Genomic DNA, 19,100 nt, shown 5'->3' with positions numbered 1-19,100 from the left:
AATCCATAAAAAAAGCACACTTCAACAAAGACTGAAATCCCACTGTGTCGCCAATCTAAAAAGCCTTTCTGGTTTTAGCAGAAAGACACATAAATCATATTCCACTGGCTTGCAGTACTACGTGCAAGAATTGTATTTCCCTTCGATGCTGACACCGGTTTTTTATTTTTATTAAAGGGTTAAATCGTGACACAATGACTTTATTATTTTCCTCTAGTTTCGAGCAATATATATGGTTATTTTGAGTGATCACATTTAAAAGGATTAGTTGAGTAAAGCTGTTCTTTTCAAAGCACATAAATAAAAGTTACATTATATGGCATTTCAAATATAGATTTGCATGTATTTTATTTTTCTGAAAGGATATCAATCTGTATTTGAATTGTTTTCCAGCAGGTGGGGATGAACAATATCTCTTTGCAGTTTCTCGGCTGGAGGGTTCTCAAAAAAGCATCATGCAATCTTTATAATGACAGCACAGTGATTAAAAATAGAAGAAAATGTATTTTTTTATGATTTAATGTTCTCTTAAGCCAGAAAACCTTTGCATAGTAATCTGTGCTACATATATTTCATATAGGATCAATATGTTTCTAGCTACAAATTCCCTTTAACCGATACAGAGCAATACAAGCCTATGAGATCAAAACTAGTTTCTACTGTCCTTCAAAAAAGAACATCATATTTATTTCCCAAGGTTACCCACAGAGATTGTGAAAACTTTATATAAACATAAAAGCATTCCCACTCCCCACCAAATCAGTAATTATCACACATTTTTCTGCTAAAGCTAATGTTGTGTTGTGGTGTTTGTGGTGAGTAATTGACTTTACTGCATCTGTTTGTGAATCCAAGCATGAGCCACAACAAACACCGCAGGGGAGTGACATTGAAGTGACACTGTAAGATGGTTCTAGGCCTTAATTAGATCATTTTGGGCACCCTGCAGTCAAGGACTTCTCCACTGTATGGAAACAACCAGACAAGATCATCACATGTAAGCATCTTGAATAACTTGGGCACAGGGAATTCACAGAGAATTTGTTTGCTGAAGTCTAGTAACTAGCTGTAATCAAACAAGAACATAAATTCATAATGGCAAATGTAAATTGGTTGGCACACTTTACACCCTGCAGTATGTTTACTTTAAGGGGCAGAATTACCAAGGGTTGAATTTCGATTTTGAAAAACTTCAAAATTCGAATTCAAAAGGACCAACCAAAATTAAATCAGAGGATTTTTTTTGGCCCAAATAGGTCAGTTTTTGATTGAATAGGTCGGTTTTCGATCTAATTTGAATCGTATGAATCAAAGTAATACCGCATTCGAATCATACAAAACTTTGATTTTTCAAATTCCACTAATTGACTCCAAATACATTCTAGGAGGCCCCCCATGGGCTAAAACAGCAATTTGGCAGGTTTCAGATGGTGAATAGTCAAAGTCGCATTTTTAAAGAAACAGTACATGATAAATTTCTAAATTAGAATTTTTTTCAAATTCAAACCAAATTTGGACTATTCCCTAGTCTCAGTACACAAAAATTTGCTTGAAATTCGAGTTTTTTTTATTCGAATTTTCACTTTGACCTTTATCTGCCCCTATATATGGTATTGAAAGTCTTATTCTTAGCAAATTTTCAATGGGTCTTTTTTTTACTTATTTGCCTTCCTCTTTCCAACATCCAAATGGAGGTCACTGACCCTGGCAGCCAAATAAACTATTGTGAGACTTCAATTTTATTGTTACTGTTACATTTTAATACTGAAATGTAGAATGAAGTAATAGAATTCTTAATGAATAAGATGCAATTTGAGTGTGGGACTGGCCCGATATGGGATGACTGATGTAGTTGGCCAGCTTAAATAAATTGCAATATATGGAAAATCAATCCCTGTTTTGTTCAAAAGGTGAGGCATTTTTTAGTAGCTGCATGCACAATATATCTCAATGTCTAAAATATATTGATAATGGGTTGAGTACAGAGGACTTCATGTATTTGTCTACATTTTAATACTTGTCTTTCTGTTCATGACTTCTATGACCTATTCATCTTCCTGTGTCTCATTCAGACCACTGTCTGGTTGCTAGGGTAAATTGGACCCTAGCATCCAGTTTGCTGCTAAAATTCCAAAAGTTGTGTTAAAGGCACCCCTTAAAAGAAGTTTATTTGCTTCCAGAAAGCTCAGAATTACATTTCCCATAGATCATTTTAATCAAATAGTGTTTCCCTTTTTTCTCTGTAATAATACAGGCAGAGTACAAGTGGAGTCAGATAGGCAAGGGTCAAACCAGGAGATGAATCAGAAGGGATACGTATACAGGAGTCGGTTACCAGGCAGGGTCAGGATTACAGATCGTCAAAAGCAGGCAGGGGTCACAACAGGTATCAGATATCAGAAGCTTTTCAGCACAGAGGCACCAGGAAACGAAAAGATACTATAACGGGCAATGACAAAATTGTCCCTTTAAATATGTTTAAATTACGTGCCATTGCGCTCTGGCGCTGGCGACTGCGCCTATAAACTAGGAGGAGGAGTGCCGTCCGCGCCCTTAGGAACCGGCGCATAGGAAGAAGACAGATGGTGTGGTGGGAGCCCCTGCCGATGGCCGGGCAGGGTGGTAAGTTGTTACAGCTACTTTATAAAGCAGATATTATTGGCATCATAGAACACATGCTAGAGCCAGCCTCTTACAGCAACCCTGCCAACCCTAAACCCTACACCACTGGCTGTGGCTACATCTACTCAGAGCAGAACATTCCTTACAGATTCAAAAAAAAGTTGCAGGTCGTAAGAGAGAAGCATGTGTAACCTGCATACCTGTCACTTGCAAGAAACATTGGGACTATAGGATGTACAATTTTTGCCTTGATTTTAAAGGGAAAAACTATATCTTATGATATAAAGAATATGGTAAAGCCTCCTTGCTTATTTTGTTAGATCCAACTATTGACACAAAAATAAAAATTGTTGACATGCATGGCACTGCTCATAGTAGCAACTGCATTGTTTGAATCTTACAACTGCCCAAAATAACATTCCCAGTCATCAATATGCAATTTTAAGAGATTACACTTACATCACCTAATGATAAATGCCAGGCCCAATACAACTGCAATGTGCAAAGTGGAGGTAAATCTTAATATAAAGGTGTTGGTGAAAGGCAAATGCCTCTGTGTTTATACAATCCACATGGCAGGCTGATGAAACTAAAGAACATTGTTATCCACCAGGAAAAAATGCATACAGTATGAGAGAAACTGGAAGAACTGTAATTCTCACAGGTCCATGCAAAATACAGAAGAATGACTCATTCAAGTTTCTATTGTGCATGGATGTTGCCATAGGATATACAGATAATATATTTAACTTTACTCACTTTGACTGCTTCTTTGAAAATGTTTACTTTCTGTTTTCATTTAAGCAGAAAACTTGAAGTATTACCGCTGATTTTTATTTTCATTTTTTTTTTATATTTTCTTGTCCTTTTCCTTTTTTTTTTGCTCATCTTTGCTATAAGATACGGTATATTCCTGTGAAAATTAGAACAGGTTAAAATGTTAATATTTTTCATTAACAACTATATTTTGAATATTAGTAAGATTATACTGTTGTAATCTGTTTTGCAAAGGAATATGTTGGATTGTATAATAACTGATGTATAATCAACATTGAAAACGGACAATATTTTTGTTTTTACAGATGTTTAGTGTCACAAAATTGTTTTATATACAAATGTTGTAAAACAATAAAAATTTATTGAAGTAAAGCAGAAAACTTTCCAGTGTCTCTGACATAGCATACTGCATCTGTAGGATGACTGTTATTAATAAGTTATTAATAGGTGCTAATTGAATAACACTTCTACTTGAAAAGGTTTTGACAATCTTTCAGTCTTTACATGCTGATCCTTCAGGAAATCGGTAACAAACTTATTTCTACTGTCCTGTCTTTTAAGTTATTTACTTTTCTTCTGCCTGTTTAGATATTTCTATCTAGGCTGGTTAGAAAAGGGAGTTCAGGAGCGTTATTTTGGTGGAGTATTTAAAGCAATTTGGGTTGGAGGTGCATGGGAACACTTCTGGGCAACAAGATGGTGGTACCTAATCTCATCTAGTAATACAAACATGTTCCTATGAATATTTATAGGAATGTGTCAGTATTGCTTTAACAAATGTGCCAGTTTTTGCTGCTATAAAGGACATTTCCACTGATATTCTTTTTCTTCTCAGCCAACACTCCACCATAGCTTTAAAGGGAACTATTGTGAAAATGAAAATGTAATATAAGCTTCAGCATACTGAAATAAGAAACTTTCTAAAAACAATCAATTAAAAATTCTGTACTGTTTCTGGAATAATCAAGTTCATCTTCACTATCCCTCTCTCAGCATCTGTTTCTCTTCATTCTCTCTTCATGCAGCAGTTGGGTGTCAGATATTCATTGACAGTTAGATACACTATATCTTATAGGAGGTCTCTTTTTGCCTTGATGATATATTATAGCTCATTCTATTAAAATCACCAGAAATCCTGTTTCTCCCTTGCGGCAAAAATTTGCAGGGGAAAAATTTTGCATGGCGAAAAAGTTATGAAGACAAAAATGTCACCGAAACAAAAAGAATAATGGCCATTGACTTTACTGTATTTGGGCAAAAAAGTCGCCAAGACAAAAAAAAAACGCCCCTTTGGAGTCAGAAGAATTATCATGCACGTAAAAAAAAATTGTGTCGGAGGGGGTCGGGGAGGAGGTCAGGAGGGGTCAGGGAGGGGGTCGGGAGGGGTTGGCATCCTATTTGGGTGCGCCGGCAAAAAAAACGCCCATTTAGAGTCAGAAGAATTATCATGCACGTAAAAACAATTGTGTCGGAGGGGGTTGGGGAGGAGGTCGGGAGGGGTCAGGGAGGGGGTCTGGAGGGGTTGGTGTCCAATTTGGGTGCGCCGGCATCCAATTCATTAATTGTTCAGCGGTCCAGTTCAGGACTGTGGTTGGGGACCCCTGCTCTAGATTGTAATTCCACCACTCTACATTCATTTCTATGGGATTTTGAAAGGTGTATTTTTTAAAGGATGAACTTTCACTTTCACCCATTGATAAATACTCTAAATTCCGAGAGTGGCAAAATTTCACTCTAGACTGTGGCGATCTCTAACTTCACTTTTTAAATATACCCCAAAAAGAGATACAAACCCTGTATTTTCTGCCCACATCACACCTCTTCTCCACTTTTTTGGCCTTCCACTGTCAGTCTACACGGCTTTCTACTAACATGTTATTCCACATAATATCTTATTTAGTCTTATATATCATATGCATTTACAGTAAGAAATAATAGTTTTCCCTTCGGAAGTATAATACAAGGATCTGTTTTGTTTTGCATGCTTAGATACTTTTAGAGAGATAGATTTCTTGAATTCAGCTCTTAGAATTTAGCAGTGTCAGGAAAGGAAGCCTTTCTCTCCAATATCCACAGTATCTTTTTAACTATTCTGTAAGCTACGAATTTACAATGTCTTAAGCTGTTTTTATTCTGACTTTGGGCCTTGCCATACACAAGATAAATGGATCAACAATTTATTTGCCACCAGCATAAAGAAAAGCTTAGGGAGAAAGGCAGAGAGACTCTTTCTGGGAAAAAATGTGACTGCTTTATCCAATGTCACTGACAAACCCAAAGCTTTTGCTGTAAAGAACACAGATATCCTACCAAGGTACATTGATTTTATCAGGAAACACTAGCAAAGGTTAATATTTTCAAACTGTGTTTGTGAAAAGGAATGATACATATATACTATATTCAGGTATATATGATAACAAGATATACAAACTGACAAGGCCCATTATTGTAAATTTCACTGTATCAAAGTATTCTTGATAATAATATTTACTATATAGAGAAGGATAAATAAGATCAGATGTTACAACATAGAGAAACAAAGAGCGAGAATCCAAGTCAGACAGAAGGTCTTGACAATGTATATATCAAGTATGGGAGAATGACTTCCTTCTATACCAGTATGTGTTAGTCTGCTTTCACTCATGAACTCATATCAATATATCAATAAACATAGGTCCACACTCAATTTGTAACATGGTCCCGTGCAACAAAACACAACGCAAATTTCTTTTTTTTTCTATTATGAATAGTGATGGGCAAATCTGTCCCATTTCGCTTCACCGAAAACTTTGCGAAACTCTGAAAAAAATTGTAAAACAGCAAAAACATTTTTTGGACATGGGCAACTTTTTTGCCCAAATGCATTAAAGTCAATGGGCTTCAAAATAATTTCGTCACTCGACAATTTTTATGCACGCGGCTTTTTTGTCCAAATGCTTTAAAGTCGTGCTTCAAAATTATTTTGACGCGTGACAATTTTTATGCGCTCGACAATTTTTAGACATGTGACTTTTTTATCCAAATGCATTAACATCAATGGGCTTCAAAATAATTTAGTAAATTTTTGACAAATTTTTCCACCGGCAAATTTTCGCAGCAGTTTTGCAAAACAATTCGCAGGTGGCAAAATGCAGAAATTCCTCATGAATCCATGCCTGTCGAATAAATTTGCCCATCACTAATTATGAATAGTAAAGAATGACTGATACCACTATCTAACTTGAATTCTTTCTCTTTATTTCTCTATATCATAATGTCTTTCTACAACTTCTTCTTGTCTTATTTCTTTGTTTAAAGGGGTTGGGTTGGCCAACCTTATATTAACTAGTAGTATGATGTAGAGAGTGATAGTCTGAGACAATTAGCAGTTGGTTTTCATTTTTTATTATTTATGGTTTTTGAGTTATTTAGCTTTTTATTTAAGGGCTCTCCAGTTTCCAATCTCTAGGTTTTTATGATTTAAATTACCCTAGCAACTATGCATTGATTTGAATACTGCGATATGGATAAGAGAGGCCTGAATAGAAAGATGAGTAATAAAAAGTAGCAATAGCAATAAATGTGTAGCCTTAGAAAGCATTTGTTTTTTAGATAGCATCAGTGACTATCTATGTGTCTGTAATATAAGTTGATGCTACAGGGGTGACTATTAAATTCAGATGCTAATTGCACTGTTTTCTGAGCTCCTATGTAGTAATTATCTGTAGTGATGGGCGAATTTGGGGCGTTTCGATTCACCGAAAAATTAGCGAAACGGCGCTGGCATCTCATTTTTTATGCCGACATTCATTTTTTGACGCCGACATCCATTTTTTTGATGCCAGCGTCCATTTTTTTAACTTTCACTGACGAGTTTTCTCTGCGGTTTTGCAAATTTATTCGCCAGCAGCGAATCGCGGGAATTTGCGCCTGGCGAATGAATTCGCCCATCACTAATTATCTGTATTAATTACTTATCGCCCTTATTTTGTGACATTCCTATTCTATGTGTACTGTATATTCTGAGTCCTAAGCTCAGTAAGTGACAGCAGAAACCCAAAACATAATATACAACATTTCTAGCCTATGCTTTAGTTCTCCTTTAAAAACAACTTTACTGATATGTCTCTGGCCGTATTCATTAGACTATATTATCTAATGCTCAGACGATGGGAAATGAAATACATTGGTGTTATGTTTCATTAACCCGTAATGAAGTACTTTTTGCTTATATCATGATACTCAAATGTACTTTGTTTATCCATGTTCCTGTACCACTTATAAACAGTACAACTTGTTCCTATGCAAAAAAAACAACATACATTTTTCATCTTGTATTATTTTCCTAGGATAGATAAGTAAGGGCTAAAATTGTTTCAGCAAAACCGAATTTACATAAACATTTCTTTGTCTAATGCTAACATTTATGCTAATTTACATGCTGTTTGTCAGTTATTACTGACTAAACTGGGAAGACACAACCTTAGTCAGTAATAATAAGAGTATTTAATAACTGCTTGGAACATAAAAACTTGAGTGAGAAAATGTGCATATTCCGTTAATTCGCTTCTAATAATTATCTGCTAACAAATAATCTTGGAAACCATAGCCTTTTATAAAAGATCTGCTGCTTAGTATAGGTGTGTCTCTCCAAAGAGAAGATTATGATTCTATTTACATAATGCCTGGTTTACCACAACAGTAAACTTAAAAATATAGGTATAGCATCTGTTATCCGGAATGCTCAGGGCCTAGGCTTTTCTGGTTAAGAAGTCTTTGTGTAATTAGGGTCACCATACTTTTAGTCTACTAAAAAATACCTTTAACATTAAATAAACCCAATAAGATTGTTTTCTGCCCCAATAAGAATTAATTATATCTTAGTTCAAGGTGCAAGGTACTGTTTAATTATTACAGAGACAAAAAGGAAAAAAACTAAATATTTTGATTATTTGTTTAAAATTGAGTCCATGGGAGATGGCCTTCCTGAAATTCAATACTTTCTGGATAACTGATCCTATACCTAACACGCTTCACTTACAACTATAGTAACAAATTATCTCCAAATACAAGAAAGCGATATACAGGTATGGAACCTATTATCCAGAATGATTAGGACCTTGGGTTTTATAGATTAGGGATCTTTCTGTAATTTGGATTTCCATACATACAAGGGGTAGATTTATCAAAGGTCGAGTTGTGAGTAGCGTTCAGTCAAAGACTCAAATTTTTGGGTTAAAAAAAACTCAAATTTTTTGGGGTTTTTGTAGAAAAACTCAAGATTTATTATACCCCAAAGCTGGAAATAGCTCAAATCTGAAAATACACCATCTAAAACCTGTCGAGGTAATTTAGAAGTCAGTCGCAAAGGTCCCTTGAACCACTTGAAGATGTTAATAGCCTTCATGACATTTTTTTCCGTAGGGTTTCGTTCAAAAACTCAATCAATTTGAGTGATCCAAGTTTTTTCCCACAGAAAACTGAACTAATTTGGGTTTTCTGGTTGGATTTTTTCCATTTTTTTTTTTTAATTTTTTTCTTAAATTGTAACTGATTCCAGTTTATATTATATTATATTAAGTTTTTGAGGTATAAAAAAAAAAAACCTCACAAAGCTCTAAAAATCTTTGATAAATAACCCCCTAAGTCTACTTAAAATTAATGTTAACATTCAATAAACCCAATAGGGTTGTTTTGCCTCTAATAAGGATGAATTATATTTTAGTTTGGATCAAGTACAAGGTATTGCTTTATTACTACAGAGAGAAAGAAAACCAATTTAAAAAATCTTAATTATTTGATTAAAATGGAGTCTATGGGAGCCTTCGCATAATTCGGAACTTTCTGAGTAACGGGTTTCTGGATAACAGATCCCATACCTGTAGAAAGAAACCAACCAGGCAAACTTTTACAATAAATTGAAAATGTACAGAAATAGTACTCCCTGGTTAGGAGGGTTGTCATTGTTCATCGTTGATGGAAAGTTTCACCTCCAGCTATAATAATGAGTAAAACTGAATGTGTAACTTCTTCCAATTTGTTTTTATTTTCACATTAATATACCTGAGATGTGTTATTTATTTGAATTCATCTTTTTCGGTTCTGAGGTTTTTGTGATCTCTTCTTATAGAACTGATAAAATAGAATCTGCATAAATTGAGTCCCAGGAAAGTCTTTATTCTGTGTGTTGCCTTACAGTATGTTTCATGATAAATAGCCAAAATCATTTTCAGCTCTCTATTCTTCAAAGATTCTTCCGACTTGCCTCGGTGTAACATCTACAGGTAGTCTTGACCTACATGGAAGAAATGAATAAATGTGCAGTCCTAAAAAAAGGGAAGGAACTTAAAAAACCCACTAGGTACCTATTTCTATATCATTTCCTTTACGCTGAAAATAGTGTTGCTTGAAAGTTTGATTTTCAACAAAAACCAGCCACGTAAAATGAAATTGTTGCTTTCTGCTTGGATTGTAAATCCTTACCAGCCAAACTTCTGAAAATGACTAAAGTGCAAAGCTGAAAAGGAATATGCTGGCGCACAGCAAGTGCTATCAGATTGGTATTCATATAATACAGCCCCTGCATTAAAGCCAAACTTTGAAAAGATGAGAGGGGGTTCATGAAATCATCCTTATCCATTTAACTGCTTCAGTGTTAGTAGAGGTTACATATGGATTGTGTCTAAATAATATGGTTACACTCTAGAATATCTATGAAATCAATAAATGAAAACTACAAAAATAAAATCCATAATGCTATAGATATATATATATATATATATATATATATATATATATATATATATATATATATATATTGTTTTTTATTTTTATTTTTATATTTTTTTGAAATTCACAAAGATGTCAAATAGTAGAAGATAAATGTGAAGATATTACAAGTATCTGGAAGCCCATTATCCAGAAAGATCCAAAGCTCCATTTTCCAAAAGTAAATATTTTTATAATTTTATAAAATCTCAGCTTTGGTACATAATAAACCATTAGAACCTATGTACGCACATTCTTACCTTCAGACGCGCCGGTCCCCGGATGCCTCTGGCCGCAAGTAAGAGAAAACGTGCATGCGCAATGATGTCATTGATGCACAGGTGCAATATCGGTGCATTGTGACGTCGGTGGACGCGCTGACGTCACTTATTGGCACCAAATTTAAAATAAAAGGCACTTTTGTCTTATTTTGAGTGCCCAAGTTGGTTCTCCATTTCCTGACTTCAGCTAAAGCCTTATCTCTATTGGATCTTTTGGATAGTAACCTTTTTGCCTGTCTTCTGACCTCCGTACCTTGCTGCCTGCCTTTTGACTCTCTGTCTGTCCACGACTTTGTCTCTGCCTGATCCTTTATTGTACCCTGACTCCAATTACCTTGGACATCTTGAGGATCCCCGCCTGTTCTGCAGCAGAAAGTTCCAGGGCCCCAAAAGGGCGTTGGTGAAAACCGGAATAAGGTAGGGCTCTCAGACTACACCTAAAGGGTAATTCTGATAGTCCTTGGACTCCTATACCTACAGCGCATAACACTATGGCAACATTTGAGCACACATGTAAGCACCTAAATAAACTGGTTAGAATCTGTAGTATTTTTGTGTGTCCATTGGGTAACATTTTACTCTTGCGAGACCATAATTTTCATCCCATTTCAGCGATACAAAAGAAATCCAACATAGGTAAACAGATACTGGGCAACATATATTTCTTCTACTACATTGACTACAGCGTGGATTTATATGAATGCAAAAAATCCTTGCGTTTTATTTTTTAAATTCTAGCAAAGTACACCAAACTGTAGCAAAAACTGTATTTAGAGAAGGAAAAATACAGTACACCCATTATTTTGTGCAGAGCATGTATAAAGCCAGTTGTATGGGGATTTATATTCATGGCTCATTGAACATCATGGCTCATAGGGAGAGAACAAGCTGTGACAGACGTGTATAGGCAAACAACATTATATACAGTATATAGGGAAAACATTGCCAAAACCATAAATATTTCTTCCAAGACATTGCTGTTTAACACAAGCCAGTGAATTTGTCATCTTTCTGTAAAAAGACTGATACCCCACTCAGTTTGCTTAGCAGATTTAGAGAGTACCCTATTGTAAAATATAAGGATACTATAAGTTACCGAGGAATTCCACGACCAAATAAAAGCACGAGTCCGAAGGCGAAGTGTTTTTATACAGGTCACAGAACTCCGAGGTGAATTTCAATATCCACATATTTTGCAACAGGGGGTACTTTATTTATTATAATACACAAGTTTCAGAAAGTTAAAGGGGCAGTTTTTGAACTTTTCAGCATTAGTTCAAAGAAAGGACTTGTGCAGACATATTTTGCCTATTGTTTCAAGCATGTAATACATTTTTTTCTTTATTTATTGAGCTAAACAGGGCAAACATGGAAATTGAAGGGACTCAATGTTTGGTCCTTGTACGAAGGTATCAGCTTTGTATTGATTAAACGTATCTGTATTGCTAATAATGCTCCCATGCCTACACACTATTATAAACATTTAAAAAATAATAATTTATTGCTTTGAGAATACAATTTGAAATTGTAGAATGCATTCGAGTTGGCTCTTACAGGCCTTTGACAATTTATGCCTCAGGATAAGGTTATCCATTTATTTTGACCATTTTAAATGAAGGAGCAAAGTGCAAACCTAAGCAGAAAGCAGAGTAAGATACCAGATTTTTAATTATACCTCTAAACTGGACACGTATTAAATATTTTGATTTGACTGTTTGACTGGGGATTTATAGAGAACTGATTATGCAGTGAATTACTGCTGATCCATTGCACAATTGTACAAAATAAAGTTTTATGTTTCTTCAATTTAGAGCTACAGAATGCCACATCAAAAACCTGTATAGGTACGGAATGCGTTATCCAGAATCTCGTTATCCTGAAAGCTCCAAATTATGTCAAGGCCATCTCCAATAGACTTCATTTTATCCAAATTAGCCAGATTTTTAAAAATGATTTCCTTTTTCTCTGTAATAATAAAACAGTACATTGTACTTGATCCAAACTAAGATATAATTAATCCTTATTGAAAGCAAAAACAGCCTATTGGGGTTATTTAATGTTTACATGATTTTCTAGTTGACTTAAGGTATCAAGAGCCAAAGCACAAAATGATTAATTGGGGCAGATTTACTACAGGGGGAAGTGGCCGACGCTAGTGAAAACTCACCAGAAATCCCATTCGAAGACACATCGCCAGTTTACTAACAGGCATAGAGGACAATGCGCTAATGAAAGAGTCCGTCGCTAGCGTACATTCGCACCCAGGTGACTTCTTCGCTCTGGCAACCGGTCGTTACTCCACAAATTCACTAAGATGGGAAGTTTACTAAAAGTTACCTCTTTCACTAGAGTTTCCTTCGCCAACTTAGATCAGGCAAACTGATAAAACGGAGCTACATCTTCTTCTGTGACATCATATCCTGTATGCTGGAAAGTCATAAAAGTGAAAAAACTCTTTCATTTTTGAGATCTAGCTCTAACTATGAAACATTTTTGTATTTTTTACCAATTTGCGGGGCATGCCACATTTGTTTTAGGGTGGGATCATGTCTAGGGCATTAGAGGATCTCTTTCATTTTTATTTTGTTTCCTTGGACATGTGTTATAATAAGTAGCCACTTCAAGCATTTTAACCAACACCTCTAATAAAAACATATATATGACCTATATGTATGTAACTGCCCTATTCAAATTGACCCAAGTGTAAGAGTACTAACTAGCGCAGAATTGAGCGCTAGCAAAAGAAAATGCTTGCGCTGACGAATTAATAACTTTAACAGTGTTTGGCTGCTGAGACAAGTCTTCTCATTTTAGTGAATTAGTGTAGTGGTCATGAATTTACGCCTGGCGAAGTATCGTGAAGTGTGGCGAAGTGGTCGCTGGTGAAAATTCGCCCTTTAGTTAATTTGCCCCATTATCCGGAAAACCCCAGGTCCGGAGCATTTTGGATAATAGGTCCCATACCTGTTTTTCAATATTTGTTATAGTGTTTTCAGCAAGTGCAGTCCTGCAAAAATGGACTCGAAGCAACATTTAAGTGTTACAATTACATTACAGGGATGGGACCTGTTTTCCAGAATGCTTGGGACCTGGGTTTTTTTAAATAATGGCTCTTTCTGTAATTTTGGATCTTAATACCTTAAATCTACTAGAAAATCATGCAAATATTAAATAAGACTGGTTTAATCTTCAATAAGGATTGATTATATCTTAGTTTGGATCAGGTCCAAGGTACTGTTTTATTACTACAGAGAAAAAAAAGAAATAGCTTTTAAAAATTTGGGTTATTTGAAAAAGGAGACGGCCTTTCCGTAATTCAGAACTTTCTGGATAACGGGTTTCCGGATAACAAATTCCATACATGTACATTGGAATTGAGGGAAAATGCTGCATTCTGGGGAAATGTCATGGCAAATTCTATCCAAAACTGCACTGTGCACACTGTAGTTGCATAAGTAAATATAATTTAAAAAAAAGATTAAAAAAGAAACTCATGCTGTTCAGCTGGTACCCACTCAGCCCAGATGCATGCCGCAGACTTCACTCATTTATAGGAAACACAACTGAAGGCATTACTAATTAATAGCCATATACAGGACTGCTCCTAAGAAATGCAGGCAGAAGTTTTGTTTGATGTAACTGATTAGTTATTGATTGGACACTGTCCCTAGTTTTTAATTCAAATTTATCTTACAGAAACAGCTCAGCTTTCTGCTAGTGTCTTAATGTTCTGTGAGTTCCTAAATTAGCTGAGTTATGGTGCCCCAGAGCACAGGGAGCATATGATTTGCCTCAGGCACCAGGAGGAAGGTCAGCCAAGTTAAAAAGATGTGTGGATGGTTACTGTTATATGGCAACCATATCCCTGGGGTGGTACTGGGAGTCTTGTTTGTAAGGATCAGTGTTTCTTGTATAATTCATGGTTGAATTTCATCTCTCATTTAGGTGACTGCTAGCAGAGTAATCTGCCTGTTTTCAGGTTACCAAAAGACACTTTAAATGGATGGTTCACCTTTAACAGGGGCGTAACTGCCGGGGGAGCAGGGGGTGCAACTGGGCCATGGTCCGCATCCCCGCAGGGCCCCCCCGGCAGATCGCGCGGGCTGCAGCCGGCTGTATTCGGCTGCAGCCGCATTGAAATATCACACTGACGATGGTGGCGGCGGGCCCAGCTGCACGGCCCGCACCAGGGCCCGCCCCCACCTAGTTCCGTTACTGACCTTTAAGTTATCTTTTAGTTTGTTATAGAATAGCTAATTCTAAGCAACTCATCATTGACCCCCATCTACAAACAAATGCTTTGTAAGGCTGCTAATGCATTTCTATTGCTACTTTTTATTACTCGACTTTCTTTGCAGGCCCTCTCCTATTCATATTCCAGTCTCTTATTCAAGTCAATGCATGATTGCTAGGGGAATTTGGACCCTAGTAACCAGATTGCAGAACCTGTAAACTGGAGAGATGTTGAATGAAAAAGTTAAATATCTAAAAATAATAATAAATAAAATCCAATAGCAAATTGTCTCAGTATATCACTCTGTACATCATACTAAGGAGTAGATTTATCAAAGGTCAAAGTTAAAATTAGAATTTAAAAAATTAGAATGTCGAGCTAATTTGCGTGTACTTCTACTAGGGAATAGTCCAAATTTGATTTGAATTTGAAAAAAATTTGAAAATTAGAATTTCGCAAATCTGTTCTGTCTCTTTAAAAATTCAACTTAGACCATTCACCATCTAAAACCTGCCAAATTGCTGTATTAGCCTATGGGGGACCTCCTAGAACCTATTTGGAGTCAATGGTGGACTAAATTTCAGTTGGTCTTTTCGAGTTCGAATTTCAACGTTTTTCAAATTCGAAATTCGACCCTTGATAAATCTGCCCCTGAATGTTAACTCCACTTTAAGCCCAAATTCACAGCTTTTGGACAGCTTGGCCACCCTGTACTATCCTCTGGTAACCAAAGAGCATTGCTGCAGGCTGCACTGACAAGAAACGCAATTCAATGCTAATTAGCTTCTAGGAAATAACAGCAAATAAATAGGTAATAAATATTAGTCAGTTTTAGATCTTTGGTAACACCTGAGACACTATGAAAAAAATTTGGGTTTGGTTTTATCCAAGGTTTTCTTTTTACCTTCTGTTAGCTTAATAACAATAAGTTTTTAGCCTTACAGAGCATTTGGTTTAGATGAGTCAGAAGGAGACAAATAATTAAAAAACTATAAAAAAGAAAAATGAATGCCTATGGAAAAGTTGCTTAGAATTAGCCATTCTATAACATATTAACTTAAAGATGAACCACTCATTTAAAAAGGTACAGGTATGGGATCAATTATCCGGAAACCCGTTGAGAATTACGGAAAAGCCACCAGTTTATGCAAATAAACCAAATGTTTAAAAATGATTTTCTTTTTTTCTGTAATAATAAAACAGTACATTCTACTTGATCCAAACTAAGATACAATTAATCCTCATTGGAATCAAAACCAGCCTATTGGGTTTATTTAAATTATTTTCTAGTACTTAAGGTATGAAGATCCAAATTACAGACAGATCCATTATCCGGAAAACCCCTGGTCCCGAGCATTCTGGATAGCAGTCTCATACCTGCATAATATTTGTAAGAAAAAAAACAAAAAGCTAGCAGGTGATTATAGACATATGCATAACATGCACTATCCACATAGGCAAATCAGATTGTAAGCTTAGTGGGAATAGCTATGTTTAGGGTTAGTCAATGACTACAGAACTAATGATGGGAACTGCACAATTAGAACAAGAAATTATTTCACGTTAATTACTCTGCAAGTCCCTCTGAGTAGAAAGGCAATTAGCAACCTTGGCCTTTGCACAAAGCATATGCTTCACTAGTCTCCAGGTAATTTTCACTTCTGGTCCATAGGATGTACAGTATTGAAAAAACATTTACATTTGCTCCTGTTTTATCCTCTGCATCACTATGGGGGCTGGACTGTTGATAAGAATATGATTATAAGATTAATGATGGGAAATAATTACTGGCTAATTATGGCTCACGACTTTAGTGTGTCCTTGACAATGCACAAGTATCTGATATAGCATACCCCTAATTAGTTATCTGAATCATAAAAACGTTACTTTCTTTGTGGCCTTAAAGGAAAAGTAACACCAAAAGTGCTTTAAAAGGAATGACAATATAATGTACTGTTGCCCTGCACTGGTAAATATTGAGAGTTTTGCTTTAGAAACACAACTAGAGTTTATATAAACAAGTTGCTGTGTTGCCATGAGGGCAGCCATTCAAGCACAGGATACACAGTAGATAACAGATAAGTCTGAAGAATCCCATTGTATAATACAAAGTGTATCTGTTATCTGCTGTGTATCCTGTGCCTTTTCTCCTTTCTCAGTTTTGAATGGCTGCCCCCATGGTTACACAGCAGATTGTTTATTTAAACTATAGTTGTGTTTCTGAAGCAAACACACCAGTTGTATTAACGCAGGGCAACACTACATTATATTTTCATTACTTTAAAGCACTTTCATTTTTTTGGCGTTACTGTTCCTTTAAAACAGATATGTTATTCATTATTAAAAGGGCTGCTTCATCCAAAAGTTATTAATGAAAGAAAATTCAACTTTCAAATGTATATTAATGAAACAGGATTTAAAAGTTATTTTTAAACGACAATTGCTGGTTAAATAAGTATCTGTTTGGCTGGTTCTATTAACAGCAGTCTTGGTTCTGACTCCTTAAACAATGTAGCAGAAGCCAGCTGAATTAACAGACCTGGAAGAGAATGGACTTCTGTACATTGTATTTAGAGGAAGAACAAAAGAAAAGAAAGAAGTAAACAAATTTAGAAATAACTAAAATTTACCAATGAATGTATATTGGAAAGTTTTAGATGGAGTTCCATTTAAGAGATGGGGGTAGAATATAAAGGGACTTTTTACACTCCTTTTTTAACATAAGTTGAATGAATAAGCCTTGTGCTGTTCAACTTTTTGCCTATTGTTTTAATTTAGAAATATCTATGGTTTCTGTTATTTCTGGCACTAAACAGGAATATGAATATATTTCACTTTAGTACTTCCTGTCACTCTTGGTCCAGAAGAACTTTAAAGGAGCTGATAAAACTATTTACCAGTCCACTGAGGAGCCCCTGATAATAAGCTACTCAGAGGCTGCTGCTTAGATAAGAGAGAGGTTTAATTACTAAAGAAAATGGGACAGAGTCACTCACCACTACCTTTAGGGTAATAAGAGATTTGTTGCCTGCTGTTTAAATGTGCCACCATGAATAACAGATCTCCTGAAGATGCTTTCCCACCAGCTATAATGTAAATCGCTGGTGGGGAAAACATACACAAGGCAACTTAAGGGATTTCGGAAAGCTGCAGCAACTTATGTTTTCCCACTTGCTATTCACATTATTGCTCATGGGAAAGAATTTTCAGGAGATTTGTGTCTGGGCGTGCCATCACCTTGAAAGTAGTGATAAGCAAATCTATCCCATTTTACTTCCCCATAAAAATTGTCAAGCCATAGAAAAATTAATGAAACAGCAAAACAATTCTTGAAATGCATAGATGGCAACTGGTTAAAGGCAATGGGTGTTTTTTAAGAATGTAGCGAAGACTTTTACTGCAAAAAGGCTTAAAAGTTTGCAGTGAATCCATGCCTGGGGAAATCAATATTTAAATGTAGATAGGGAGCTCTGCATCACCGTATGGATTGTAATGTAGGCACTCAAGGAGCAGTCCTCCAGGCAGTTGTAGTAAAATAAAGGTCTTTATTGAAGTACAAGTGTGGAATAAAGCCTAACGCATTTTGTATTGTCACAACACTTAAGGGGGAATGTAATAAAAGCCGGTAACGGAGAAACTATTCGCAATGCGAATAGTTATGCCTTTGCGCAAACAAATTTTTCTTTGCGCAAATTTAATATAGCTTTTGTGAACCATTAAACTGTTTAGCGACAGGCAGGTTTGCATCAATGCGCAGTCAATGTAATAAAACCTCTTACTGAAAAAGTCGTTATGTTTGCTCCAAAAGATTACGCCACCTTCAAGCACTTCTTAAGAGTGTGCAATTAAAATTCGCAATGTAATAACAGTTTCAGGAACAATATTCCATTGCGAGATGTGGATTTTTATTCTAATTGGTACGAATTGTTTTGCTCTTTGCGACTTTTATTACATTCCTCCGAATGTCATAGGCTACTATATAGCTAAGTAAGAAATACTAAGTAGCCTATGTGAGAACATGAAATGCGTTAGGCTGTATTCCCCACTTGTTTTTCAATAAAGACCTTTTTTACTACAACTGCCTGGAGGACTGCTCTTTGAGTGCCTACCCTACAATCAATACGGTGATGTCCGCTCCCTTATGCTGAAGGCTTGGGGCAGAGCACCTGATCCTCCTCGTCTACGTCCGAGTCTCTGACCAAATTGGCCTCTTTATAAAAGAAAGGGCAGGTGAGTTCAAGAACATTAGTGCTTTATAATGGCAAAATTGACTGTGTAAATCAATACAAGTCCTATTTAATGGGCTCATTTGTAGTAAATGAGTTTTTAGGTGTATACTGTCCTTTTAAAGGAGAAGCAAACCCAAAAGTTAAAAAACCTGTACCCCCCTACCCTACATCAGACCCGGGCCAACCCGGCCAGGCGCCCTAGGCAACTCG

This window comes from Xenopus laevis, chromosome 2L (assembly GCF_017654675.1).
Source record: "Xenopus laevis strain J_2021 chromosome 2L, Xenopus_laevis_v10.1, whole genome shotgun sequence".
NCBI classification, from domain to species: Eukaryota; Metazoa; Chordata; class Amphibia; order Anura; family Pipidae; genus Xenopus; species Xenopus laevis.
The sequence above is the reverse complement of the archived record's forward strand: the minus strand, read 5'-3'. Positions refer to the sequence as shown.